Here is a 25847-nt window from a genome sequence, read left to right as displayed (position 1 = left end):
TTCTCCTTAAAGTTTTCCAAAAAATAGAGGAGGAGGGGATACTCCCAAACTCATTCTATGAAGCTAACATCACCCTAATACCAAAACCAGGCAAAGACCCCACCAAAAAAGAAAACTACAGACCAATATCCCTGATGAACGTAGATGCAAAAATACTCAACAAAATATTAGCAAACCGAATTCAAAAATACATCAAAAGGATCATACACCATGACCAAGTGGGATTTATTCCAGGGATGCAAGGATGGTACAACATTCGAAAGTCCATCAACATCATCCACCACATCAACAAAAAGAAAGACAAAAACCACATGATCATCTCCATAGATGCTGAAAAAGCATTTGACAAAGTTCAACATCCATTCATGTTAAAAACTCTCAGCAAAATGGGAATAGAGGGCAAGTACCTCAACATAATAAAGGCCATCTATGATAAACCCACAGCCAACATTATATTGAACAGCGAGAAGCTGAAAGCATTTCCTCTGAGATCGGGAACTAGACAGGGATGCCCACTCTCTCCACTGTTATTTAACATAGTACTGGAGGTCCTAGCCACGGCAATCAGACAAAACAAAGAAATACAAGGAATCCAGATTGGTAAAGAAGAAGTTAAACTGTCACTATTTGCAGATGACATGATACTGTACATAAAAAACCCTAAAGACTCCACCCCAAAACTACTAGAACTGATATCGGAATACAGCAAAGTTGCAGGATACAAAATCAACACACAGAAATCTGTGGCTTTCCTATATACTAACAATGAACCAACAGAAAGAGAAATCAGGAAAACAACTCCATTCACAATTGCATCAAAAAAAATAAAATACCTAGGAATAAACCTAACCAAAGAAGTGAAAGACTTATACTCTGAAAACTACAAGTCACTCTTAAGAGAAATTAAAGGGGACACTAACAGATGGAAACTCATCCCATGCTCGTGGCTAGGAAGAATTAATATCGTTAAAATGGCCATCCTGCCCAAAGCAATATACAGATTTGATGCAATCCCTATGAAACTACCAGCAACATTCTTCAATGAACTGGAACAAATAATTCAAAAATTCATATGGAAACACCAAAGACCCCGAATAGCCAAAGCAATCCTGAGAAAGAAGAATAAAGTAGGGGGGATCTCACTCCCCAACTTCAAGCTCTACTATAAAGTCATAGTAATCAAGACAATTTGGTACTGGCACAAGAGCAGAGCCACAGACCAATGGAACAGACTAGAGAATCCAGACATTAACCCAGACATATATGGTCAATTAATATTTGATAAAGGAGCCATGGACATACAATGGCGAAATGACAGTCTCTTCAACAGGTGGTGCTGGCAAAACTGGACAGCTACATGTAGGAGAATGAAACTGGACCATTGTCTAACCCCATATACAAAAGTAAACTCAAAATGGATCAAAGACCTGAATGTAAGCCATGAAACCATTAAACTCCTGGAAGAAAACATAGGCGAAAACCTCTTAGACATAAACATGAGTGACCTCTTCTTGAACATATCTCCCCGGGCAAGGAAAACAACAGCAAAAATGAGTAAGTGGGACTATATTAAGCTGAAAAGCTTCTGTACAGCAAAAGACACCATCAATAGAACAAAAAGGATCCCTACAGTATGGGAGAATATATTTGAGAATGACACATCCGATAAAGGCTTGACGTCCAGAATATATAAGGAGCTCTCACGCCTCAACAAACAAAAAACAAATAACCCAATTAAAAAATGGGCAGAGGAACTGAACAGACAGTTCTCCAAAAAAGAAATACAGATGGCCAACAGACACATGAAAAGATGCTCCACATCGCTAATTATCAGAGAAATGCAAATTAAAACTACAATGAGGTATCACCTCACACCAGTAAGGATGGCTGCCATCCAAAAGACAAACAACAACAAATGTTGGCGAGGCTGTGGAGAAAGGGGAACCCTCCTACACTGCTGGTGGGAATGTAAGTTAGTTCAACCATTGTGGAAAGCAGTATGGAGGTACATCAAAATGCTCAAAACAGACTTACCATTTGACCCAGGAATTGCACTCCTAGGAATTTACCCTAAGAATGCAGCAATCAAGTTTGAGAAAGACAGATGCACCCCTATGTTTATTGCAGCACTATTTACAATAGCCAAGAATTGGAAGCAACCTAAATGTCCATCAATAGATGAATGGATAAAGAAGATGTGGTACATATACACAATGGAATACTACTCAGCTATAAGAAAAGGGCAAATCCAATCATTTGCAGCAACATGGATGGAGCTGGAGGGTATTATGCTCAGTGAAACAAGCCAAGCGGAGAAAGAGAAATACCAAATGATTTCACTTATCTGTGGAATATAAGAACAAAGGAAAAACTGAAGGAACAAAACAGCAGCAGAATCACAGAACTCAAGAATGGACTAACAGGTACCAAAGGGAAAGGGACTGGGGAGGATGGGTGGGTAGGGAGGGATAAGGGGGGGAGAAGTAGGGGGGTATTAAGATTAACATGCATGGGGGGGTAGGAGAAAAGGGAGGGCTGTACAACACAGAGAAGGCAAGTAGTGATTCTACAACATTTTGCTATGCTGATGGACAGTGACTGTAAAGGGGTTTATAGGGGAGACCTGGTATAGGGGAGAGCCTAGTAAACATAATATTCGTCATGTAAGTGTAGATTAGTGATAGCAAAAAAAAAAAAAAAAAAAAAAAAGGGCAGTTCCTGTGTGGTAACCTCCAACGAGTTCTACACAAGGGTATAAAGGGCATATAAAAGTGTAGGCAAAGGGTCTGTTTGTGTTTATACAGAGGATCAAAGCCTAATTGGGCTACCCCGAAAATGAACTAAGATACGATATGAAAAAGAACTTCCAACATCTGCACCCTCTGGAAGACTCATGCCAGAAGATGATCATCAAAAAACCCCAACAAAATCCACGCACTGCTACAGCTGTAGATGCACTCATCCCACCAGTTCCTGGACCTGCCATGGGAATGAGGAAGGAGATATCTAAGCTGGCCTGTGCATACAGTAAAACAACAAAATTGGACTGGATCTATACTGTTGGAACTCAACCAAGAATTTGGAGAAGTGCAAATTGTAGCGCTCCAAAGTCTTACAACTACAAACTATTTATTGTTAAAAGAACATATGGCATGTGAACAGTCCCAAGGAATGGGTTGTTTTAATTTGTCTGATTTCTCTCAGACTGTTCAAGTTCATTTGGACAATATCCACCATATCATAGATAAGTTTTCACAAATGCCTAAGGTGCCTAACTGGTTTTCTTGGTTTCACTGCAGATGGCTGGTAATTACAGATATGCTTTGGTTATGTAACTGTACTCCTATTATGTTAATGTGTGTGCGCAATTTAAGTAGTAGCTTAAAACCTATACACGCTGAAGTTACTCTACAAGAAGATATGTCACAGAAATAATCAATCTTCCCATGTTTTCTTCCGCCTGCTACTTCTATAGCTTTTCTTCTTCCTTCCTAATTACAACCCTTAAATAGAATTCGTGCCTCATATCAAATTTACTGAGTATCATAATTCTTCCAAGTGGTAAAGATACCTCAAGACAAATGCTGGGCATAGAAGCCACAGGGCATAAATATGCAAAGAAGTAAAAAGCTAACTTTTTCAAACAATAAGGCTTCTCTCTCACTTACCAACTTCACATTTCCCTGTATGGCCCCGGAAGATGACTGGTTAGCCAGAGACGGGTAAGATTCCTCAAGGGAGGAACAACCTAAGACAGGCACAGTCGCAGGGGGGCCATCAGGTGAGAAATTGGGGATCAACAGAGGTGAGGCTTAGAACCTCACCCCCCCGTTCTGAGAGAAATCTTCTGCATACGTGGATGTTTTATTGCCCTGGTCTAGCTTGGATTAACACATAGTCTACAGGCACACACCTGATCATCTACATGTGCTCTCTTACAACACTAAACTATGTTTTTTACCTTTATCTTGTATCTACCTACCACTTCAGCATTTTATTAAAAATAATAATAATAAAGAGAGAAATGTGGTATCCACATATAAATCAAGTATAAAAACCAAATCAGTATTCATATTTGAACTGACTGTTTATAGTTCATAATGCTTGAGCAAAACCGAAAGTTTCTGTGATGACTGCCCTTGTACTGTTCACTATGTAACTTATTCATTATGTAAGAATTTGTTCTACATGTAAAAACTTGTTTGTTATGCCTCAGAAGATTGGAGACTGACAAAAATTAGGCTTGGGGTGGAATAATGATTGTGCATTGAGCATTGACTCCCCTATACAGAATTTTATTGTCGTGAACAACCATCTGATCAATAAATATGAGAGATGCCCTCACAAAAAAAAAAAAAAAAAAAAAAAAAAAAGGACAGACTTCCAATGGTAAAATAAATTAGTAACCGGGATGTAATGTATAGCATAAGGAATATAGTCAAGATATTGTAACAGCCTGGTAGGGTGATAGCTGGAACCTAGAATTATGTATATAAATGTTCTACCACTGTGTTGTACACTTGAAACTCATGTAATGTAATACTGTGTGTCAACTACCCTTCAATAAAAAATAATTATTAAAAAAAAAAAAAAACCACTCCTTTATAAGATCACTCCAAACAAATGCATGTCATTACCATTCTATCAGAACACTCCGGTCTGGTCTTTTTTAGAATTTGTCATAACTTACTGAGTTTATTCATCTAATGTATGAACTTATTCTCTAGACCACAAATTCTGCTAGTCAAGGATTTTGTCTGTGTTGTTCCACCTTGTACAAAATATTGAGCATAGTGACTGGCACATACTAGGTGCTAAATAAATATTTGTCATTTGAATATATTTCCTTCCCTAATGTTATGCACCATTTGGCGTTTGCCTCGGCAACTGTTTGACATTCCTCTGAGGACAGCTGAATACTGAATGTGCCTCAATGATTCATCTATGTACTCTGATCAAGCCCTTTCTAATCTATTGCTAACTTCTTGGCAATTCTCATGTTTGGAGAGTTGATGAGGGTTCACTGACATCTGGGAGGATAAAAAGGACAGAGCAAGGAATTCAACCTCATTCACAGTCAGACTGTGCTCATTTTTTTGTCCATTTAAGACCATGCTCCCAGCTCCAAGAGAACCACCAGGCAGCTCATAAGAACAATGTGTTGAGTAACTGTTGGGTTCTTAACTCAGCATTCAAATCCATCTGTCTTTTATGACATCTCTGGCCATCCCATTCCAGGCTGGACTTTTGTCCTTGCCTTTTTTTTTTTTTGACTTCCTGAATAGTTTGATTCACTTGGATTTAGACTTTGTTCCTTTACGTATCAGACATAACTAATTTGAACCTAGTAAAGGATATATAGCCTCTCTTAGCACCCTTCCAGGATCCCCCACCTCTCTGCCTCTCTCTCCACCCTTCTCGGGCCTCCTCTCAACAAATCCCTAGTGTGTTTCCTTGGCAGGCATCCCTAATTTGTGCTGGGATGACCAAACTCTGCCTTTTCCCCACCCAATCTGAAAAGGTGACTTTAGCAATGCCTACAGAATTCCTCTTCACTTACATAAGGCTTTGAGTTTCATTAGTTCACATGAAAAAAACACACACACACACATACACTTTTTTTTCCACTATAAAAGCTGAGTAATGATCCATCAATATTAGCAGTATTGGAAAGGAGGCTATTATTTCTAGCAGTTGCTGGTACTCTCCAGAGAGCCTTTGCCCCCTATATTTTCTCTCTGATCACTTTTAACCATCTGCAATAGGTCATGTCACATGACTCAATGTTTCATTGTCCAGAAAGCCTCTGAGATCCTTCTCCTCTTAATGTTTCTGCCTGCAAAGTCGGACTCAAAGGACTCTAGAAGAGTCTAAAGCTTTATTGCTGTAATTTCTCATTGTTTTCACTATGAAGAGCCAGATCTTTAGAGAATGTTTCCAGATTAAATCCTCCTTTCTCTTTATATTCTACTACTGCAAAAACTTATTTCCATAAAAACATATTTATATGCATATTCATTAAATATTCTATTAATATAAAAGTATCTAATCAGCATACATTCTCTATTAGTCAATACCATACTATGCTTTACAGTTCCCTGCACTGTTGAGGCCTCTGCCCTTTAGCTAACACCACCGTGTTGAGATGTCAAATGTATCAGTGTGTGACTTTGAACAACTCCTTTAGACTCCCTGAATCTCAGTTTCCCCATCTATGAAATGGGCATAAATAGTACCTGTTGCCTTGATGGATTATGTAACGGGATGTGGGTACCAAGTGAGAAAGATATTGGAAAATTATTCCAGCCTCTTATGTCTAAGGATGGAGATCAATCACCTTGGAGCAGATCTTATTTACTCAAGGAAGAGTCTCCTAAACATCTGACTTCAGTTATAGAAATGTAGGGTGGATAGACTTCAGGGACAAAAGGTGTAACAAAATCTTGCATGGTTCAGTCAATACTGCCTTTCTTTCAGACGTCTGATATGAGAAGCTCTTTCTTGAGGAGCACACCAGTTTGCACAAGGAAGCCAGGGTCTTTGGGAGAGGATAATCCAAGACCCACGATCCCTATTCACAGGGACATGATGTCAAAGACACTTGTTGGGATGGACTGAGGTAGCACTCAAGAGTCAGGATCGGGGAAGATTGAGAATGTCAGGGTGGTATAGCAGCAGGCTTTAGGGTGCAATGGCTGAGCAGTGAAGTATGAGTGAAGAAGCTCTAAGCTTATACCCAGAGTGCGTGGCTGCTGTGTCCTGGGAAAGCACGTGGAGAGCACGGGGTTCCCAGGAGACAGGAGGCAGCCTTTGGATGTACGTGACCCGTCTTCAAGAGAAACACTCTGGAGTTGCAGCCAGCAGCAGTGGTCTTCTGAACCTATCCTCACTCCCTCTTCCCCTTTTCTTCTTCTTCCTTTCTTCTTCCTCCTTCTCTGCCTCCTATTCTCTTTGGTTCTGTAAGAAGTACGAAATCCCTTTTAACTAAATAGGCTACCCAATGTTCTTGGGCAATTTTGAGGAGGCAGACTCCATAAAGAAAGTACTAGACTGCACATTAATAGTTCGTGTAAGCAAAGAAGCAAGTAATTAAAAAATATAGAGAGGTGACTATGTCTGTACCTTGAGCCAGTAGATAAGACCATGCTATTAATAATAGTGAAAATGTTTTGTAAATGACAACACTGTCCATAAAATGTGAGGGTTTTTTCCAGCTTTTGCTTGTGGCCTTTTCCTGAGGCTCAGTATCCTCCCAGGTTGTCCCAGCTCATCTGAACGGCTCTCAGAGATCAACCAAGATCTAGAATGAAAAGTGAAGCTTCAAAGAAGTACTCAGAACTCTCCTGACTCTGAAATGAGATGGCAGAAGGGTATGTTCGAGACGGCTTTAGACTAAGGAATACCAGAAACCAATCAGCTCTGAGTTTGCATGGCAAAAGCTATATCAAGGCCTTTGTAATAATCTCCCAGTTTCCTTGGAAATTATAGAAAATAGCAGAGAAAAATCTGGACATCACTGACCCCTGGGTCTTGCACCTCACCTTTAATGCTAAGTGGCTGCCACCTCCTGCTTAAGAAGGAGATTCAACTTTGGGATCTGGGGATTTCCATTCCTAGCCAAGTTTTTGGCCCTCAGCTGGCTCCACAGCTCCCTCCCCAAAACTGTACCATGGAGACTCCGTCCTTGGCTGAGCTCCTCTGGCCTCACTGCAGACGCGGCCCATTCCTAGGGCATTCGCTGGACAGCCCAGTCGGGTACCCTTCCTTTCTCTGCCATACATCATAACTTGCAACTCCTTCCCACTGTGTGTTTCAACTGTTCCCTTTCTTTTATGAAACAGCACAATATATTCAACAACTCCTCTCTTCCATTTTCCACACCCATGATCCTCTATCATACTGACTGCCAAATTCCAGTTTCTAAAACCAGCTTCCTGTACCCTGCAAGGTGTTCTGAAATTGTCACCCAGAGCCTTCTCACTATAGTGGATAGTAAGTAGTGCTTGGCACTTTTCATGTTCTCCATAGATATTATTTGAATTAACTATTTTCCTCAATGAACCCAGTATATCAAATGAGTTATTTTCAGCCATTTAAGAATATTCAGCCTTGTTATGATATGACTCATCTCAGAAACATCTACAACCTTCATCCTCTCTAGCTGTACCTCATACTTCTATTATTGTTATCAACAATAATGATTACTATATATTACTTGTTTGTTGATTTATGTATATGACGCCTGGTTGTTTGTTCACCGAAGACCTAAGATGACTTAGAACAATGTCTACAATACAGCATTGTGACATAAACTTAAAATAAATGAAAAAAATATCAGGAAAAATAAGGGTACAGATATAAAATGGGCTTTGGAACAAAATGAATGCAAATCTCCATACTATAAGGACTGACACAACTGCTCTGGGTAGATTACAAATTTGGCTTGCAACTTCCTAGCTACCGACCCCAAAAGGCAAGGCCAATTATTTTAAAAATTCATGGTGTTTTAAGAGAAAAATTTTCTTAAAGTCACTGAAGAGAGACAATTGTTTAAGATGTTAAGATCCGACAGGGATGTCTCCCATGGGGGCCATTGAAGAGTCGAATGTCATTCAGTGAACCACATCTCCATGGCATAATTACAGGGAGCATACAGACATTTTATAGGATTATTTGAAGTGTTCTCTACTGAAAGTGCTTGACATCTTTCCCAAAGACAATAGATGTAAACATCTTGATGGGCCCCAACTATGAATGATATGGTGTGCAAATCTCCTGTGCGTTTACTTATTGCAGAAGTAAATATAAAGATCTAGAAGGAAAAATTCAATGCATAGCTTCTCAGAAGTTTTCCCTGGAGATTGCTTCTCTCGGGTGAATTTTGATTTAAAATTGAGTGCCAACCATCCCCAACAGAGAAATCTGCCACTTGTCAGGTACTCTTTACATTATCTGGGGTCCTTCTACCAACCCACATGGTGAGTGTTATTATTCACACTATGTTAGTGACAGAGCTGAGACTCCAGGAAGTTAAAATTAACTGGTCCAAGGCCACCAGAGCTAGAAAGTAACGTGATAGGGATTTGAAACCCAAGGCTGAGTTCCAAACTCATACTCACTTTATTTAATTATGAAAATTCACAAATGCTCAGAAAGACATAGAAATTAATATAACAAATGGCCATTTACCTACCATCCAGACTGACAGATGTTAACCTTTTTCCCTGCTCCAGTCAGGACACCAAGTTGCTCCTTTTAGTGCCTCTTTGGAGTCTAAAAGATATAATGAGACAAAGACTGAAAGGTGGCTTTTCTTCCAGCCACACCAGCAGAGAAGTTTTCTGGCTGCTTTCTCTTATAAATCTTTATCTGCCCAAAATGGCTTGGACTGCATTATTTAAAATACATTGTGCCTTTTTAATTCCTTGGCTTGCATGCAGGCACAATTAGAAACTAAAACATTAATGCTACCCTGGAGAAGAAAAGGTTCAGCTATTGGTTCATCTGCCAACTTCTGAAAGAGGGTAAACACCAGTTGCCCCATCTTCATCCACAAAGAATTCTTTGTAACTCAAAACATAATGTGCGATTGGCAGATTTTTTAAATTATTCAACTTGGCTGAATGTAATAAGACATGTTGGGAGAATATCCATTTCTAAGGTGCCATGTTGTAGGGAAGGGAAAGTTTTCATCTAAGTTTAATGGTGAAAATTTTAATTTAAGAAGTTAAAGAGGATTCAAGATCTCATAATCATGGGTAGGTGTTGATTTGAAATACATTTTTCATCTTCTTCCATATCTTATTTAGTGTGGATTCCAGGAAGCCACAAAGAGTAAAAGAATTTTTCCAAACCAAAGAAGGCCGACATTTCAGGAATGAGAATGAGAAAAGCTTTAGTTGGTAGACCCCTTAACAATTTAATTAATATTGTAATGACAGAATGAAAATCTAGGAAGGAGCAGTAGCAGATATTGACAAATATAGGTGTAGGTATAGATATAGACAGACAAATTCTCTTCAATAATTGGTATGGAACTGGACAAGATGCCCTATGTATTTGTTCCTACATTTAGATTAAAACATGGTATAGCTTATGCAAAAAATGATTTTGCAATGTGTGTGCTCCATTCTGATGTGTCTGGAGTTAAATCTCATAACTTTCATTTGGACTATTATTTCTAAGTCATCATAAATTAAAGAACTTGTGGTAGATACAATTAACATTTGACTTAACAGTCCTGAGTTCTAAATTGCCCACTCTTGGCATCCAGAAACCAATAATAAATTTCAACAATGACCCCCCCAAAGAAGTCAATTTGATTTTCAGTGTTGTATATGCACCGATTTGTCTCAACAAATATTCGAAGTTCTTTACCTTCATCATCCAAACTGTAAAGATTTGCACTCAGTTCAATTGTTTAAGAGTTTTTGAAAGCTCTCCCACTATTTGCTTGTATGACCTTAAATAATTTACTTTTAGACCTTTTTTTCTTCCCAGACAGGCAGGAAATGCTTAGACTTTGCACCTAGGAATGATATACAGTGGCAGCAAGACATAGCATGCCTGTGTCTACTGAACCAGGGACATAAAATAACTATATGGATCATTTGGACAAAAAATCCACATTTTTTTGTGTGTATGTATGATTGTATGTTTCCTGAAAATGTCAATTTGGAATCGTAAATATTTGCGATTAGGAAATCCTTAGTGATCTTAATGATTGATTTTCCTTCATTTTTTTTAAAATTGTTCACTGAGGCCAGAAAGTTTAAGTGGTTTGTACCAAATCCTGGGACATGTCCATGGTAGTCAGCACTTAAAACAAGCCCCTTGACTCTTCACAGCACGCCACAAAGCCCGCATTGGCTGTCTGAATTTCCCAGGCAGTAATTCTTCCTGTTTTCTCTCCCTCCTCTTCTTCTTCCTTCTTCTGTCTTTCAAATGTTCCACTTTACCCTGTGTTTGGATACAAAGATTCAAGTCTGGTTTAACTCACATGGCAATGACTTTTTGTAGCTGTTCAAAAAGAATAAATCTTCTATTTGTTTTCATTGTCAGGTTTAGTCCTGCAGCTCTCACACAAGCAGTCACTGCCCTCCTCTCTTTCTTTTACCCAATAAAAAGGTAGTCAAACTAGGCCAAATACTTTTCACACCTTCCCCCAAAATTGTATACACAAACACACACATACACAAACACCCACAACGGGGGCAAAAAAGGAAGCATTGGGAAACAATACAATAAAAGATATAAAGAGAGTCTCTGACAAAGCCAGAAGACATATTCTCACCAGTTTCACACTCTTGAACTCTCGTTGATCCTGGCCTAGCATCATCCTGTTATCATTTTGTGGTGCCCCAGCTCCAACTGGATATTGGATATGTAGCATGAATCTGTCCATTAAGGATACCATTCCTGAAATCAAATACTAAGACAATATTATCTCAGAGTGTATATAGGGTATCACTTTCTTGCTCTTCTTAAGTATTCATAGCTAAATGATTTATGGGCACACAAATGGATATAATGTCCTATAATATATAACAGGACTAATATTTAATGTGTTTCTTTTTTTACTTTGTTTGAATAAAATCCCCAAAAATACTTTTAGCAAATGATCATTAATTATGTGCATTGTCAGATGCTCCCGGGTTCTAATAAGCAGGCCTCAGAATTTACAGTCCCTGGCTCTCTGCTAATGCCCATAAATTCAATGTGGGTGACGGTACTCAATAAAATTGTCCCATCGCCGGAACGGAAGCCTCAAATGGCTCACTTTGGGATGCATCATAGATTTTTTTTTCCCCAGTGCTTATAATATAAGCAAAAAATACCCTTTCTGGAACGTTAGTCCAAGGAAACTCCCAGATTATCTGAAGTTGTTTTTTTTAATAGGACTCTATGACCCACAAGGGCTACGTTTGGCCTTAAGCCTATGGATTTTATCAACTGCACCTTTTGGATGGTTGGACTACCTAGGACAGAGATGAAAACCACAGTGGCTTCTTAGGGAATATTTATCAGCAAATCTATTTCCCCAAAAAGATTTTAAAAGAAAAATGATGTTTAAATAAAGTTGTGACTCCATAGTCAATTTACTTAATCTTCAATGTCTTTGCAAATCCATTATGTACTTGGGATGTCAGAGGGGTCTACAAATTACCAAGTTGTTTGAAGTTTGCTGCTTTCTGAAGTGGCTTTGGTCATTTATTTTCATAGAAATGTTATTTCTTCAGCTTACAAGGTATGTAATAGCAAGGTCTTTTGAGACAGCTGTTTGAACAGAAAATGATTATCCATGTTTCTAAGGAAAGATCACTTGTTCTTTATATGAAGTCATCTAAGGAGCATTTAGCATTTTAAGAATATAAAAAGACCAAACTTCAGTTTTTGAAATCTGTAAGAAGTATCCATGCAAAAAAGAGAAATGCAAAGAAAAGAAAAGGAAGGATGAGCTGCTTTGATCTGAGGTAAAGGAGAAAAAAAAAATGCAGTGTATTTAGTCTTGAATTCTTTTTTGTCTGAAGATCTCCACATACTTTAGATCAAAAAAGAGCAATGTAAGGTGTTATTGTCTCATTTGAATACCGGATGGGGGACCGAAGAAATATTTGGACCTTCAGTTTAAGCTAGAATTATTGATTGAGTGTAGCAAACTAGACACTAGGATAAATGATAAATTATATCAAGGTATTTTCTTTTTCTTTCTGGAAAATCTGTCCCGTAGAGGATAAAATTCTCAAATTAAGAACAGGAAAATTCATATACCACCCTGCCTTATACATGCCGGGAAACTGCATAACAAAATGTAACAACTGAACATTACCGCTAGAGATTTCATCTACAAGATGTACTTCTGATCAAACTCCAACCCAAACTAATATAAAAAGTACCAGCACAACAAAAGAGAGAAGCACATAAAATGCAGCAAAACAAAAATTTTTAAGGGGGGGGCAGGGGGTGGGGGGTGGACACCACCTGTCAAAAGTTTGAAGAAAATGAGTGGAATAAAGAGTAAGAGAAATGGATTTGAGACTCCTGATATAAACATAACAATTGTCAATTGGGGAAGCTGCACCCACAGGGTGCAGAACACAGGTTTCTTGGTTCTCCACCCAGCGCTTTCTCCATTAGACTAGACTACACCTTTGTAACGTGATACTGTACCACAAACCACAAATTATCGCAGCCCTTCTGTCCAGCCTGCCCAAGTTGCGTTAGGACACGGCCTTCTAGCTTCTCTTTCCTGAGTAAGAGGCCTTTCCCGGTTTCTTTCAGGTATTGTTCTGTATACTGGTATCAACTTCATCCGAACAGTAGCGATTCTTATTCCTGAAGCTGCAGGAGCTCATCTAACCCAAAAAATACAGTTTATCCATCTTTGCTTCAAAGACAGGGTAAACCTCCTTAGTGTGACAAAGCCGGGCTACTCCACCCACCCCAGGAAAGCAGTCAGCTCTGGTTTCCAGGACAGATAACCTCTTTCTGAGAGCCGGCGGGGCCCTATTACCGTCACATTCCTTCCCTCATCTTCGGGTCATCTGGCAGTACCTGCTACACCCTTTCTTTTTTCTTCCTAGAGATCAAACTAAGGAATTCCCTGGCTCCTTGAAATCCCACCTATTCTTCAGCCTTCTCTGTGCCCATTCAAGATCTTGGATCTTTTAAAGAACCTCTATTTAGAGTCAATGGCTGTTAATCTGTCTGCATCATTGGTTGTGGAGAGATTGTGTAAGAATTATTTGGTACAGTGAGTCTTAAGGCACTGCCTCCATTGTTTTCCCAAAAGCATTTTGTTTCTGAGCTCTTTGATGGGAGAAGTTATTTATTTGGGTTTGAGATGGTACTTTTAGAATGGGAAGAAGGGTTACAGGGGTCGGATGTCCCCATTAAGGAAGGAACTGTAACATTAAACAAGAGCACCAGAGTAGGATTTATTATTTTCAGAGTGATTCACCCTTCAGGAAAGGGAAATACGGGCCTCTCCCAAGCAGAAAAATTGTTTCACAGTGTTCACAACTGAAAGTAAAATAGAGAAACAAGGCTAAAACTAGACATCTCTGAATTTAGATGTCCCAAGTAGATTTCTCTTTTGATTCATAAGCTAATGATCAGAAGGCGCACTGGGCATGGGGTGGGCTCAGGAGGGCCTAAGTAACATCTAACTGATTAGGCGTTTTGAAATCAGGGTTTTATCTACCCTCCCATGAGGCGGAGAAACCCTTTTGGCATAAATTGTCCAAATAGTGATATCTGCCTGCAAAGCTTGAAAAGGTTAACCTATTTAGATGGGTGAGATCAGAATGGTAATTCAGCTTCTATCATGTGCACCCCTTAAGTAGGGACTCGATAACAAAAGTATCTCAATATTTTGACAAGGAGTCACATCTGGCAATTTCATTAACGCACACGTTTTTCATCTGGAAATGGATCCAGATGTTTCAGGAGAATTTGTATTGGATCTGAAAGAATCTGGATCTTTTTGGCAAAGTGCTATTTTGCAGACTGATGTCAGACCCTTTACCTCCATCTACATGAAAGGGCCCAGACTTTGTTTTGATATGATTTAAACCCATTGGAAAGGCAACATGATTTTGCAATGTGCGTGCTCCATTCTGATGTGTCTGGAGGCTGTTTTCTGTGGGCTTCTACAGGCCACCCATACAAAGAAAAAAAAAATGACCATCCCTAGAGTTTAATGTGAGTATAAAATTTTACTACTTAACTAGATACTATGTCCTTACAAAAACTAATGATTCCCCATTGAACTAAACTAAAATAAACTTAGGTGAACCAGAAAGACCCAAGAAAGTGGTTTATCACATCTCCCTTCTCCTCTTTGGAACAGATTATATTTACAACAATCCTAATTGATAAAACAGCCCACCCTTTCAAAACCCCCAAAGAAGCAGATTCTCTAATTATTATCATTAATCCAGTCGAGTTTTTACAAGTCCTCAATGAAAGAGAAATTGTGTTTATTTGGAATTACTAGGTACCCCCAACCCACCCTCCCTATACCATGGTTCCTGGGGTGCTCCAGGAAGCAAGGGGGGTTCTGACCTCCAGGCCTACCTGTTTCTATGGCTCAAGATACATGGCTGTAATAGCCGCTACTGGGTTAATCTAATCCCATCGGCTGACTTAACGCCCTTGCTACATCAGGTGGTGAAGGTTCTGGATTCAAACCAGACTCCTGTTTATGAGTCGTGTGACTTTGGGAAAAATCACATAATCAGTTATCCAATTTCTTCATGTGAAAGCAGTCATTGTAATAGTACATATTCAATGGGTTGTTTTAGGAAGCAAATGAGATTATTTATGTAAAGTGCTTACATTGGTAAGTGTTCAAAAATTGTTAGCTATAATTACATGTGTGTTTAAAACTACCATCACTAATTTGTTTCTCATGCCCCCTTTTACCTCCCAGGTCTCGTACCTTGGTCTCAAAACAGAAATTTCCTATAAAGCCCATTTCAGAGCAGGTGATGCAGTCCCAGGGCTGTCCTGGGAACCTTGACATGACCCTGTTACCAACCAGGGTTAACATCTTACATTCCACCCATCTCCTCTAGGTCTCGGAACAGCTCTATGACACTTAAAGAACCAATGTGATTATTTCTGTATGACCAGTGAAACAATCAAAGCTCACAGAAAGACAGTCACTTACCCAAGGCCACACAAAAGAATGGGGTCTTCCATGCTGATTTCGTGTCTCCCAGCCCAAAACTTCTATCACTTTATGGTAGCTTAATATCATATCTGAAAATCCTGGTCCTCCTACTAACTAGAAGCCCTGGCAAGCCTCTGAGAAGGAGGTGGCAGAAGGCCAAGAGTGAGGGGAGGAGGCAGCCCCCCCACATTTTGGTGTCTTTCTTATCTTCTTTCCCTTAGCAAAAAGTAAAATATGTTCTGGTTTAACGCCAGCACATGCCAAAAGTTTCTTATTTCTTGGACTATTCTCATTGTAAAAATACAATCTGATAATGGCAATTGCCAGTTTTGAGTATGCCTAAGAATCACTTGAGATTTTATTCAATGGGCCAAGGACTGAAGTCCAGATATTTGAACATTAACACTCCAGCACATGTTGATGTATGTACTCCCATTCTGCCACTGGAACAGAGGCTGCTCAGGCCCTAGGACACTGTAAATTCTCTGCTCTTAGTTTCTTTTGGTGGTAGCTATACTCTAACCCCCTTCTGCTGATTCTGCACCACTCTAGATGTTATTTTTCCATGTTAAATTTGCTGAGTATGTAATACGTGTAGGCAACAAGCATCTAGATTATGCAGATCATTTTCCTGCAATATAACAAGTCTGCCACTGTCATAAAAGAAAATTAGAGTAGTCTAACAGGATTTAAGCAGCCACCAGTTATTTCCTAAGGTGATGTTAAACCAGATGCATAATCTATAGGGAATACTGGATGGGTCCTAAATTATTGCTATTGGTAATGGGGGGCTTATTTTATTACTGCTAAGAGATAGGGCTCTGATAATATAGTACAGGAGATAGTAACAGAATTTGTTCCTTTACAGTATTATAGAACTGGAGGGGAAATTAATTCAGTTCACATCCAAAACTCTTAGTATTTCAAACCTGCCTGGTTGCAGCCTTAACCATCATGCCTTGTTGTTGAGTTTCAAGGGTTAAATACAAGTCCCTGCAAGTCTGTGAATATGTACTGTAGGTATGTATATGTGTGTTTACAGGCACTAATACATTATGAAACAAAACAAAACAAAACAAAAAAGGTATCAAAATGTAATCACAAAAATATCTGGGAAAGTTTTATGAGACTACTTCCTATGAGAAATATAGATGGAATGCCTACATAAGATAACACATGATGATATATATGTCGATATACATGCACACACACTCAGATACACAGTGACACACAGGCCAATGTTTAACAAGCTCTTTGTAGGGTAAAGCACTGGTTTGTAACATTTGCCAATTTCTGTGGTGTAAATACTCCCATGGATGCTGATCTAAGGCTACCAACGTGACTGAACTCACACATTGGCTGTCCTGAGCTGTCATGCTCTACCACACCACTGCTGTACACCACTCTTAATTTCTCTTTGTCAAAGAGGAGGATTTAACTAGCTGACCTGAAGGTGTTTCAACACTTAACATTATGCCTTCCCTGTTTATATATATATATATATATATATATATATATATATATATATATACACTATAATTAATTGACATAGCTTGAGTAGGAAAGTAGGTGGTCTACAGTGCCTTTAATCCTACCGAAAGTAAAAAGTTTATCAAATTAAGGGCTTTGAAACCCACTGCTCCTTCCAGGGTTTCTAACCCCATGTGCTGGAAGAAACAGGTTTTCAACTGGCCTGTATATCATTGCAATCATTTCTTCCCATTAGATCTGCATGTTTTCACATGAGTTTTTTTCCTTCAGAATGATTTCCTTTGTTTCAGATGTTAAAATAAATTTTATTCCATGCCCCACCAAAAGGAAAAGGGAGACAAAAAGTTAATTGTATCTGAACCGAAGTGTAACTACGGCCCTATTAAAGAGGTGTAGTTATAGACTATTGATCGCAGTGCACAGGAAAGGCTTGTCATGTAAAGCCAAGAGGTTAATGTAATTACAAGACCGGGCAGCAGGATCAGCTGTAGCCCAGAAGTGGCGAATAACTAAAAGCTGCTTTAGAGACACATAATGTTGTCAGAGCATAAATAATTCATCCTAGCATCGGAGAAGAAATTACTCCTCTGTTCCAGCGTATTATCCAGCCATTAAAATCTTGCCTTCTAAAGACTTTTGATGTAGTCATATTTTCAGTTCTAAGTCATTTTGAGGAATGCCACCTTCATTAAGCCTTATTTTGCATCGTTTTCAAAGCACTAAAGAGGATGTGAAATAGACCCCCAATTTGTTTAATAAGCACAGTGTAGTTCAGATAAGCAGGAGGAAGCAGGGGATTTATGTTGCATCTAGTAGCCAAGTAGGGATGACGATTAAGCCATGTGAGGGGAATGCCTAATTCCTGAGCTGGACCAAGTTCCATTCACTCTTGTTCCTCTCTGGCATCAAGTCCTGGTGGATCTGATCCCTGAAACATTACCTGAGTGCCAAAGTAGAAGCATCATGAGAAATAGTGTCGAGCCCCATTCCCTTCTTGTAAGTATTCCCACATCAAGGTCACAAGCTATAATAAAAGTACTCTGACAGTACAGTTTGGCATTAAATCTGCTTTTGTTATTATGTTTTTCTTTCAACCTATGCATCTAGAAACAATGTTTTTCACATCTATGGCAAATTGATAACTGCCAGCCACTCAGAATCAATAGCCAACTACTACCTCTATAGTGATTACAACTATTACTTCTACATGTGTGCACAGCATGTAAAAGGTGGTATATAAAGCAGTCTAATAATGAATATGAACATGATATCACAGAGCCAAAAACAACCGTAGAGGGACACATGGAGTTCCACCCCAAGATCCATTCTCTACCTTTCTCTGCCTTGCCCTTCACCCCAGGAAGGTGAGCCAAACCCTTGACCCTCTGACTTCCCTTTGGGGATCAGCCCATGAGAGAGCCAAGCAGACACTCAGAGAGCAGGAGAAAGGTGGGAACATGTCTTCCTCACTCCCTCCCTGCTGGAGTTCAGTGCTGGAGGTGGCTGTGGCCTCTGGCTTCCTTTAAATGGTCCTTTGTTCAGATCTCTGGTCTTATTCAAGGTTTAGTAGCACCTCTGAGATTCCTTGCTCCTCAAGACCTGTAAGATCTTAGCACCTTCACATGTCTCTGAGGGTTTCAGCATCACTAGTTGCCTATCTATCACCAGTGCCTTTATTAAAAGTCTTCAAAATTCCCAGCTCATCGCACTGACCATTTCCTCCAAGGATCCTGACTGATGCATATAGCCAGGCAAGGGGCAGGAGGACAACACATCTTCAGTATCTTCTTTAGAAGAAAGTCCTTCTTTTCACTTCCTAAGACATCTTTACAGTTGCTAAAGCCATCATGAGAAAGCCTTAGTGAAAATCATGTCAAAACAAGACTTCGATACCCTCAGAGACAGACACTGAGAGAAGGATGCTGTCTTTTGATATTCCAGGTCATGTCACCCGTTAACTGGTTATCTTCTAACCACCCTAGGGGGCCTTGACACCAGAGAAGCTCCCTCCCCACCCATGTTACAACTGGACTATGCCTCTGATCATATGCCAAGAAGCCTAACCTCCCCACCAGAAGAAACACCTGCATATGCCACCTCTGGGTGAGCCCCAGTAGCAAGAAGCAATTCATTGTACATTTTAATTCATTGTATATGACTCACTGTATACATTGAATATTGCTTATTTCAACCATTAAAAGGTTTTTCTGTTTTTAAACTAAACTATGTTCTTCTGGATTGTTTCTGGTTTAGAGTTGCAATGAAATAATATAATTCTTTGTTATAAGGAAAAAATTTGTATTTATTCAAAATGTCTGAGACATTCCCACTAACAGAGCTTATCAGCAGGATACTCTGGGCAGTGCATGCCACACTGAGGACCCCGGGGTGCACTGCAAACTCTCCCTTGCTATTCTGCAGCCCTAGCAAACATTTCTATTCAGCATTAGCACCTAGAAGTCATCTTTGATTCCATTTTTCTCACCTCCATACCAAGCCCATGAGCCTATCATGTCATTTTCATCTCACAAACATGTTCAAAATACCTCCATATTTCTATCATCCTTAATACCAGTGCAACCTACCATCTTTTTCATCTGGATAAATAGTAATGTAATAACCTCACTGCTTCAATTCTTGCCTCCCAATACTCTCCACTGTACCCAGAGCAGCTAGTGTGATGTTTCTAGAATGTAGATCAGAGTACGTCATCCCTTCCCCATTTAACCCTCCAGCGTCTCCCTTGATCTCCAAGGACCTATGGAAACCTGTAGTTTCCTGTCTTCATTCCCCTCACCCATGACACACTGATACACTAGCCTCGCTGACCTTTCTGAACCTCCAACGTGGCTCCTTCCCCATCCATGGTTTTCTTGTCCTTCTTCCCAGAACAATCAGACCAATCTCTGCTTGGCCACCTATGCCTTCCCCTTCTCTGCTCAAATGCCAGCCCCTCAGGGGATGACCATGCTATCCAGTCCACTGCCCTCAAGCTGCATCCCATCACATATCTCTGTGTGGTTTTCTTCTAGTATTTATCACTATCTGAAATATATCATTTGCTTACTGATTTGTACTGCCTGTCTTCACATTTAGAATGTGAGCTCCATGAGGTCAGGAATCCTTCTGTACTGTTCACCCCTTTCTCTCCAGTCCCTGGAATGACACTGGCCCATAGTAGGAACTCACAAAGCATTTGTTGAATGCTATTCATCTGTACTGCAATAAACAGGTGAGGCAAATGGCGTGGCCTCACATCTATTGTTTTTCACCAAATATTATCAACTAGCTCTGAGCCTATGTTCAAATTATTTTCTCTCCCTCCTAGTAGACCTCAATTAAACCTTAACCTGCTCTGTTCAAGGGTAGAAAATGCTAGAACATGTACAGTATGAATTCTTCTCATTTTCAATGAACATCTCACAAGTGTTTTTTGAAACTTTGATTCTTATGTATAATATTAACCTAGTCATCAAGTAAAGAACATGGAATTGAAGCAGAACAAAATGAAGGAGAGGCAATGAGAACAGGAAGCCTGCAAGTCCGCATACTTTCCAGGACGAGCAAATCCTCGCCACACCAGACCACTAGGCAGGAGCTGTACCAGGGCTGCTCTCAGTGACAACTCTTCAAAATCAAAAGGTTTGGGATTTTCTGATCTTGTTCTCTACTCATACAAACTTTATCTTTGTAACCCATGGGGAAGGTTCAAAGGAGAATATCTCTGAATCAGAAATCCCTGTGGCACTGTTGATCAGACATTGAGCGAGTCATGAAACTTGGCTAAGGCTCATGGTGCGCATTGAACGTAATGAAGGCACGAATACTTGCCTCCCCTTGTACAAGATCGGGATGAGTCAGATGACCCAGGGTGTGTTTAACTGCTTTGTGACCTGCCTGTCAAATGCTCACCATTGCAATCCTTACTGCTGTGAGTGAGATAGAAAGATGACTTACAGAGACAGGTGATAGAAACTTACACTGAGAGTTGCGAAGTGTACAAAGACTATTCCCCAAGTCTTGAATATTTAGAGAGAAAATAGGAAAGAGAGCAGACCCTTCAGGAGGGTAGGAGCCAGAGAACCTTGTCCTAGAAGGTTTTCAAAGAGAAGATGAGACTTGAACAAAGATCTGAAGAAGGAGAGGATCATTATTCAGCATACAGAAAGAGGAAAAGGTGATTTCAGGGAAGTCACTGCTGCCCGGAAGTCAGAGATTTTACCAAGTAAAGCAGAAGCTGGTGTAGGGAAATGTCAGGTGGGTTTTTCTGTCAGAAGGACAAAAGTCTGGGGCATAACAGGAGATGAGATGAGTTCACCTAGAGGGGAACCGGATGGAGGGAGGGTTTACCAGGCAGACCAGGACCTTACAATCAGGTCTGAAGGCAGCTGAGGGCATGCCCTAAAGAATATCTGGGACCACTGAGAATGCTAACACCCTTCTTCTGCAACAAGAGAAGAGGAGCTCCTGGATGAAGGGGGCAGGAAGGGCCCCCCTGCACTCTGTCAAGTCAGACCACATCTGGAGAACTGGATTTTGTCTTGAGTGCCGCATTTTTCAAAGTCCGTTGACTTGAAAGCACCAAAGGAGGGTGAATTGAGTGCAGAGGCGAATGAAAAGCATACGGTGCAAGGGATAACGGAAGGGTCTCGTGATATGTCACCCAGAAAAGTCAAGAAATGTGATATAATGTTCTTTTCTGTTGGGTTGATCTCAGCTGAAATCCAGAGATTAAAGAAAATTCAAGAATTAGAGCATCACATGACAGAGAAGTCAGAGAGGTATATGGGGGAGTTCACTTACCTGGAAACCAGTAGACCTGGATTTAGTTCCAGTTTTATCCCTGACTTATGACATGACTTACTTTCCAAGTCCTTAGTTAATTCACGTGTTTTTTAAAAAATCCGGTTAGACTAGAAAATGTCTAAAATGTTCACATAACCATCTAGTGGCAGAGGCACAAAAAACTGCCTAGTTGGTTAAATCAAATAGTTACTTTTACATTATCAGAAATATTGGTTAATTTCCCTGTTGCGCATTGGACTTAACCTTAAAGGCTGCAAAACAGAGCAGCAAAAATGGGAGGAGTTGGCCACTTGTGAAAACTGAGCAAAATAATAAACACTACACAGTATATTGGAGTCAATTACCCAAAAGATCCTACGAGAGTCACAGATTAGAAAAACTGAATGTAAGTGTGGCTCAGAGGGAGGGGAGGTAGGAAGCCAGAGAGGAAGAAGACACAGTCAGACTGTTCGATGGAATCTTTGTGCTACAGACCAAACGTCTGTGTCCCCCCAGAATCCTACAGTGAAGCCCTAATCTTTAGTGTGATAGCAATGGAAGGTGGAGTGCTGGAAGGTAATTAGATGTAAATGAGGTCATGAGGCTGGGATTAGCATCCTTCAAAGACGAGGAGGAGGAGAAACCAGAGCTGTCTTCCTCACCCTCCTCCATGTGAGGACATAGGAGCCATCGGTCCTCCCAGATAGGAGGAAGGCCCTCCCCAAGAACCCCCCATGCTGGCTCCCTGATCTCAGACGTCCAGCTTCCAGAACTGTGACAAGTAAATATCTGTTGTGTGAGTCACCCTGTCAGTGGAGTTTTGTCATGGAAGCCCGAGCTAAGGCATCGAATGTTATTACTTCTCAGGAAAAAGAAAAAAGAGTTCTACGGGAAATAAATTTGGGAAATGGTAGGCTCAACAATATAAGAGTTTTCTTTACTGCAGATTTTCTCAACACCTTTAATATGTTCAAGGGTATTGTGACTCAAAAAGGATATTGTACAAAACAACTTCCTTCTTTTTCTTTTTTTAAGCGCAGAGGTGACCTTGTTCCTCACAACACCCACCACCTCCCCCTGCAAGCATTTCAGAGAGATGAGTGTTTGTTAAGCACTATTTTATAAAAGCCTTGGGGAGCTCTTCTCGGGGTTGGATGGGCCCAATGGGGACCGTAAGAGTTCTCAACTCACCCTGTGGGAATAGAACAAGGATCCCCAAATCAATCATTAGGCACTAAGCACCTACTATTTGTCAATTGCTCTCATGGATATAGAGACTAAAACCTACCATCACTATTCCTGGAAGTTGCCAATATACTAAGAAAATAAAACTTGCATGCCTAAGATAAATAATTGTGTGAGACTTTAAAAATTTGCTAAATGTCAAAAAGAACAGAATGGTGTGGGCTGGGAGTAATGCAGGAACAGAGAGAGCTCATGATGACTGGAAACCAGAGAAGGCTTCTCCAGGAGGGGAGTTTGGTGTCAGTCCGAGAAAGATGAGCAACCAGACCTGTTTGCAGGAAGAGACAGTCATTTTAGGAGAGAGAAGACTGTGATTAAAGGTGCAGGCAAACGCCAGTGATGAGATGAGTCTGGGGCTGAAAATTCCAGAATAGTGGAGGATAATGCCGGAAAACCAGAGAGTAAGGGGTGCTGATTAAAAAGAGTTGCACACTCCAGACATTAACCCAAACATATATGGTCAATTAATATATGATAAAGGAGCCATGGACATACAATGGGGAAATGACAGTCTCTTCAACAGATGGTGCTGGCAAAACTGGACAGCTACATGCAAGAGAATGAAACTGGATTGTTGTCTAACCCCATAAACAAAAGTAAACTCAAAATGGATCAAAGACCTGAATGTAAGTCATGAAACCATAAAACTCTTAGGAAACAACATAGGCAAAAATCTCTTGGACATAAACATTAGCGACTTCTTCATGAACATATCTCCCCAGGCAAGGAAAAGAAAAGCAAAAATGAACAAGTGGGACTACATCAAGCTGAAAAGCTTCTGTACAGCAAAGGACACCATCAATAGAACAAAAAGGAACCCTACAGTATGGGAGAATATATTCGTAAATGACATACAAAATATATAAAGAGCTCATGCACCTCAACAAACAAAAAGCAAATAATCCAATTAAAAAATGGGCAGAGGAGCTGAACAGACAGTTCTCCAAAGAAGAAATTCAGATGGCCAACAGACACATGAAAAGATGCTCCACATAGCTAGTTATCAGAGAAATGCAAATTAAAACCACAATGAGATATCACCTCACACCAGTAAGGATGGCTACCATCCAAAAGACAAACAACAACAAATGTTGGAGAGGTTGTGGAGAAAGGGGAACCCTCCTACACTGCTGGTGGGAATGTAAATTAGTTCAACCATTGTGGAAAGCAGTATGGAGGTTCCTCAAAATGCTCAAAATAGACTTACCATTTGACCCAGGGATTCCACTTCTAGGAATTTACCCTAAGAATGCAGCACTCCAGTTTGAAAAAGACAAATGCACCCCTATGTTTATCACAGCACTATTTACAATAGCCAAGAAATGGAAGCAACCTAAGTGTCCATCAGTAGATGAATGGATAAAGAAGATGTGGTACATATACACAATGGAATATTATTCAGCCATAAGAAGAAAACAAATCCTACAATTTGCAAGAACATGGATGGAGCTAGAGGGTATTATGCTCAGTGAAACAAGCCAGGCAGAGAAAGACAAATACCAAATGATTTCACTCATATGTGGAGTATAAGAACAAAGAAAAACTGAAGAAACAAAACAGCAGCAGAATCACAGAACCCAAGAATGGACTAACAGTTACCAAAGGGAAAGGGACTGGGGAGGATGGGAGGGAAGGGAGGGATAAGGGCAGGGAAGAAGAAAGGGGATATTACGATTAGCATGTATAATGTGGGTGATGGGGGAAAGGGGAGGGCTGTGCAACACAGAGAAGACAAGTAGTGATTGTACAACATCTTACTACGCTGATGGACAGTGACTGTAATGGGGTTTGTGGGGGGGACTTAGTGAAGGGGAGAGCCTAGTAAACATAATGTTCTTCATGTAATTGTAGATTAATGATAAAATTTTTAAAAGTACCTGTTTGGCAGTAAGGGCCAGATCGGACAGTGAGCTCTGATGCCCCCCTTGGCTCCTGCAACAATAAGGGGAGTTTTACCTTAAGCACAAGCAACGCAGAGCAGAGGAGCTGTTTCTGAAGAGAATACTGGCAACATTTGCCCCAAGGGTGAGCATTACAATTTCCTACCCTCACCTTGACGTTTGGAAAATCCCTATGGAGCAGTGAGTGGTCAGTGTTACTTCAAGCTTTTTAAAATACATAAATTTGCATGCTTGTCATGGAGACAAAGTTTCTGTTGAGGCTTCAGGAATGTAGAGGAATCACTAGGTGCCTGGGTGCTTGGGATTAAAACAATGTAACAGTGTCTTCCCCTCCACGGGACTCCACAGTGGTGTGGGACAGCTAGTTATCATAGTCATGGAGGCCCATTAAGTTTATAATAGGGTCTCCGGTAGATTAAAATGTAACTAGCATCCTGAATACACCTATAGTGACCTAATAGCACCCACTGCAACAGTTCCTGGGTGCTGATTCCCCAAACCTTGTAGTGAGTGCATAAAGGGCGTGGCCCTGCCGCACTTGGGGCTCAGCCTGTGGGTATGAATCTGCTGGGCCAGTGCTGGCGCTAATAAATGCTGCCTCTCGCCAAACAAAAAAAAAAAAAAAAGAAAAGATAAAGGAGTCCCCCATACCAAATGCAGGATCTTCGAGCCCTGCCCTACAGGCAATGGTAAACTGCTCATGTTCTAGAGCAAGTGTGTGACATGTGAGAACACTCACGTCACTTTCA

At 40.3% G+C, this 25847-nt stretch overlaps 1 long non-coding RNA gene across 1 annotated transcript; it reads right to left on the bottom strand.

Moving 5' to 3' along the window:
* Positions 1 to 10152: 10152 nt before the first annotated feature.
* On the bottom strand, positions 10153 to 25308 carry LOC130684224 (uncharacterized). The gene is made up of 3 exons (XR_008998411.1): positions 25075 to 25308; positions 11294 to 11418; positions 10153 to 10959 (listed from the first exon to the last, which is right to left on the bottom strand). It is a non-coding gene; the product is annotated as an uncharacterized LOC130684224 (long non-coding RNA).
* Between the last annotated feature and the right edge of the window lie 539 nt (positions 25309 to 25847).

Source organism: Manis pentadactyla, chromosome 6, assembly GCF_030020395.1.
Source record: "Manis pentadactyla isolate mManPen7 chromosome 6, mManPen7.hap1, whole genome shotgun sequence".
Classification (NCBI taxonomy): domain Eukaryota; kingdom Metazoa; phylum Chordata; class Mammalia; order Pholidota; family Manidae; genus Manis; species Manis pentadactyla.
This window is presented reverse-complemented; position numbering and strand designations above follow the sequence as displayed.